Below are 5,109 nucleotides of genomic sequence, written 5' to 3'. Positions count from 1 at the left end.
ATAAAAAATAAATAACCAAAAAGAAGAAAATCATAATTGAACTGATAAGGTTAGGTGCCTTTAAATTAGTTCCCTTCCATATTAGTGAGAGACATCTGGGGAAGTTTGTGAAATATATTCTTGAGTCCCTTACAGATGACTCCTTTTGGCCTTCTCCAACCATCTACTGTGTTCCTGCTGTGTATTACACGCAGTTAGACTCTCTGTCACATGATGTAAAAACTTCTCCATAACCTACAAAATAAGCATTGTCAATCACCTTAGAAGAGAAATGTAATGTTCCCTAAGTTATGCAATTTGAAGATAGCAAATCAAACCATGGTCTCTGGACTCCAAAGTTAAATAAGGGAATCTTTTTATTCTTCCATGTTTCCTTCCAGCATAAGGAACCACAGAAATTTTGTAGGTAAGATCTGTGCATGCTTTACCAAGCAGATTGGCTGGGATGAGTCTGAAGGAAGGGTAGGAAGGACAGGTACTCACTGAGGGGGGCTCAGTGTGCCTGAAGGGTAATTTCACTATCCTTGTAGCAAAAATATCTACTAATTAGCTGCAAATTTGCCATATTTATTCTTTGGCATATTAATGTATATAAAGAGTGCTTACAATCTGGGCGGCCGGAACACAGAGAACAGAGGAGTAGCGGGCCACTGAAGAAGTTGCCAAAATGATGCCCACACCAGTTATATTGTTGAAAGAGGCAACTGACAGCTCCCAAGGTATTCTTCAGCTTGTGAGTAACATCAGTGCCTGCCAGGTGATTGCCGAGGCTGTAAGAACCACCCTAGTCCCCACTGCATGGACAAGCTTATTGTGGATGGCTGAGGAAAAGCAACAATTTCTAATGATGGGGCCACAATTTTGAAACTTCTTGATGTCGTCCATCCTGCAGCAAAGACTTTGGTGGACACTGCCAAATCCCAAGATGCTGAGGTTCGTGATGGTACCACCTCAGTAACCCTGCTGGCTGCAGAGATTCTGAAGCAGGTGAAATCATAAGTGGAGGAAGGTTTGCCCCCCAGATCATCATCCAAGCTTTCTGCACAGCCACACAGTTGGCAATTAACAAGATCAAAGAGATTGCTGTAACTGTGAAGAAGCAAGATAAAGTGGAGCAGAGGAAACTGCTGGAGAAGTGTGCCATGACAGCTCTGAGCTCCCAGCAGAAAGCCTTCTTTGCTAAGATGGTGGTTGATGCTGTGATGATGCCTGAGGATTTGCTGCAGCTTAAAATGATTGGAATCAAGAAGGTACAGGGTGAAGCCCTAGAGGAGTCTCAGCTGGTGGGAGGTGTGGCGTTCAAGAAGACTTTCTCTTATGCTGGGTTTGAAATGCAACCTAAAAAGTACAATAACCCCATGATCACCTTATTAAATGCTGAACTTGAGCTGAAAGCTGAGAAAGACAATGCTGAAATCAGAGTCCGTACAGTGGAGGATTATCAGGCAATCGTTGATGCTGAGTGGAACATTCTCTATGACAAGTTAGAGAAGATCTACAATTCTGGAGCCAAAGTTGTTTTATCCAAATTCCCTACTGGGGATGTAGCCACCCAGTACTTTGCCAATAGAAACATGTTCTGTGCCGGCCGGGTGCCTGAGGGACATTTGAACAGGACAATGATGGCCTGCGGAGGTTCGATCCAGACCAGTGTGAACGCTCTATCAGCAGATGTGCTGAGCCGCTGCCAGCTGTTTGAAGAAACCCAGATTGGAGGTGAAAGGTACAGTTTCTTCACTGGTTGCCCCAAGGCCAAGACTTGCACCTTCATCCTCCATGGCGGTGCTGAGCAGTTTATGGTGGACACAGAGCAGTCTCTGCATGATGCCATCATGATCGTCATACGGACCATCAAGAATGATTCAGTGGTGGCTGGTGGTGGGGCCATCGAGATGGAGCTCTCTAAGTACTTATGGGATTACTCAAGGACTATCCCAGGAAAACAGCAGCTACTGATTAGAGCATATGCCAAGGCCTTGGAGGTTATCCCACGGCAGCTATGTGACAGTGCTGGCTTTGATGCCATAAACATCTTGAACAAGTTGTGGACTAGGCATGCCCAGGGGGGCATGTGATATGGGGTGGACATCAACAATGAGGACATTACTGACAACTCTGAAGCCTTTGTGTGGGAGCCAGCTATGGTGCGGCTCAATGCCCTGACAGCAGCCTCTGAGGCTGCACGCCTTATCGTGTCTGTGGATGAGATCATCAGGAACCCTCACTCCACTGTGTATGCTCCTCCAGCAGCTGCCCGGGGCAGGGGCCAGGGCTGCCTTCCTTGAGAGATCTTACCCATCACACTGGCTGGCAGCTGGCTGCAGGTGTGTTGCCCTTCCTGGCTTGGTTCATTGGTGTTATGAAGTGGTAGAAATTGGTCTTCCCTGTTCTCACTGGAGGTTATTTAAATAAAGTTTAAGACTTAGGAAAAAAAGAGTATTTACAAGTCAATAATACAAAGTCCAATAACACAGTAGAAAAATATGCAAATATCATAAACACTGTCCAGGAGCTAAGCTCAACCAAGGCCAGAGGACAAGGAGACCACAGATGATACCTATCTATACCCAGGAACGTAGAGCAGACAGGGGCTAAGTAGAGATTAGACTTGGAAGAATCAATGGAGGACACCCCACAAGTTTTTCTTAATCCTGCATATTCTTCTGAAAATTGTGCCTTTATCAAATTCACCTCAATTACTACTTTCCATTTCCTTGAGCAGAGCAAATACACAAGTACAAGACACAAGTACATTTCTTCATGAAATGGGAATGTCCTGGACCTACTTTCATATAACTTTTTTCATCATGACAAAATACACCTAACATAAAATTTGCCATTTTCATCATTTGAATGTACCATTCAGTGACATTAAGTACATTCACATCTCTATGCTATCGTCATGAGTCATCTGCAAGACTATTCATCTTGTAAAATTGAAACTCTGTAACTCCTTTAAAAGAACCCCCATTCTGCCTTCCTTCCCATTCATAACCTTCTACCACTCTTCTTTTTAGTCGATGAGTTTGACAACCCTAACTCATTTAAGTGGACTCCTACATTATTTATTGCCTTCTGACTGGTTTATTTCACCCATCACGTTGTCCTCAGGGTGCACCCATTTTGTAGTATGCACCAGTTTCCTACCCTTTAAGACTAGATAAGTTTCTCTGATCGTGTAGAGTACAAGACTGAACCATCTGTACCACTGGTGTCAGCTGATGCTTGGTCGCCTCCATCAGTTGACTGTTGTGGAAACACTACTATGAACGTGGCTATATACATGTCTGTGAGACACTACTTTCAATTCTTTTGAATATCCAGAAGTAGAATTTCAAGATCATGTTGCATTTCTATTTCAATTTTTTGAGAAACTTACATGCTGTTTTTCCTAGTGGCTCCTTTCTTACATCCTCATTATTTAGGTTCTGTGGCTTTATTTTGTTTGTTTATGTTATGGCAATTATCTTAGTGGGTGTGGGATAATAACTCACTGTGCTTTTGATTCGATTTCTCCAAATATTAGTGATGATCGTCATATTTTATATGCTTTTTGGCTATTTGTACATCTCTGAAGAAACCTTTAACTCTTTTGCCTATTTTATAGGCTGCTTTTTGTTAGTGAGATGTTTGACAGCTTTATACCTTCTGAATATTATTCTTCTTCAGATATATTTTATAAATATGTTCTTCAATTCTATCAGCTGTCTTTTACTTCTGTTAAGCCTTTGGATGCTCAGAACTTTTAAATTTTGATATAGTTAAGATTATCTATTTTCCCACTTGTTGCTTTTTCTTTTTATGTCATAGCCTAGACATCCAAAGTCATGAAGGTTTTCTCTTGCATTTTCTTTACAAGTTTTATAATTTTAGCTATTATGCTTAGGGCTTTGGTTCATTTTATACTAATTCTTATGCATGGGGTAAGATAGGGGACAAATTCATTCTTTTGCACATATCTATCTGGCTTTCCCAGTGCTATATGTTGAAAACTGTGTTTTCCCCAGTGAATGAGCTCAGAACCCTGATCAATCATTTAACCACACAATGAAGTTTTATTTTTGGAATTTTTGTTCCATTTCATTAGTGTATCTGTCTGTCTTGATGTTTGAACCACATTGTTTTGATTAGGGTAGCTTTGTAATAAATTTTGAAATCAGGAAGTGTTATATTTCTAACTTTATTCTCTTTTTTTCAAGATTGTTTTGCCATTTGAAGGTCTCTGGAAAGCTTGTAGAATTTTAGGATAAATATTTCTTAAGAACCTCTTAAGGACTTTGAATGGAATTATATCTAATCTACAGATCGTTTTACATAGATTGGCATCTTAATACTATTAACTCTTCCCGTCTGTGAACACAGATGTGTATCCATTTATGCGTATCTTTTTAAAATTCTTTCAGTAATTCCTGTATTTTTCAGCATACAACTTACTTGGTTAAATTTATTCCTAAATATTTTATTCTTTTTGATATTTTTGTAAGTGAGGATTTTTTCTTAATTTCTCTTTCAGATTTTTCATTGTTATTATAAGTAACTGGAACCAGTTTTAGTGCATTCATTTCATATTCTAAGATTTTGCTGAATGCTTTTATTAGTCCCGTGTGTGTGTGTGTGTGTGTGTGTGTGTGTGTGTGTGCATGTGTGCGTGTGTGCAGGTCTCTGTGTGTGTGGTCATTAGAGTTTTCTACACATAAAACTATGTCATCTTTCAGCAGAGATCATTTTATCTTATCTTTTTCAATAATGGAAGACATTTGTCTGTTTTTCTTGTCTAATTGCTCAGCTAAATGTTTTAGAACTATGGTGAACAGGAGTAACGAAAACTACCAGCCTTGTCTTATTCCTGTTCGTGGCAGGAAAGCTTTCGGGCTTTCACCAGTGAGTATAATGCTGACTGTGGGGTTTTTTTTGTGTGGCCTGTACTATATTGAAAGATTGCCTTCTACTCCTCATGTACGGAATATTTTTACAATTTTGGAGAATGTTTCTTTTACATCAACTGAAGTGATCCTGTATGGTTTTCTCCGTTTCCTTGTATAAATATAGCCTATTTTTATCTGCGTGTGTGTTGCAACACCCTTCTGTTGTAGTAACAACTCTCCCGTG

At 40.1% G+C, this 5,109-nt stretch overlaps 1 pseudogene; it reads left to right on the top strand.

Moving 5' to 3' along the window:
- Positions 1-613: 613 nt before the first annotated feature.
- On the top strand, positions 614-2,415 carry LOC100730984 (T-complex protein 1 subunit eta-like; annotated as a pseudogene).
- The last annotated feature ends 2,694 nt before the right edge of the window (positions 2,416-5,109 follow it).

Source organism: Cavia porcellus, unplaced genomic scaffold (genome assembly GCF_034190915.1).
Source record: "Cavia porcellus strain 051 isolate PalLab524CR breed Dunkin Hartley unplaced genomic scaffold, mCavPor4.1 scaffold_25, whole genome shotgun sequence".
Classification (NCBI taxonomy): domain Eukaryota; kingdom Metazoa; phylum Chordata; class Mammalia; order Rodentia; family Caviidae; genus Cavia; species Cavia porcellus.
Note: the sequence above shows the minus strand (reverse complement) of the source record. Positions and strands in the feature narration are given on the sequence as shown.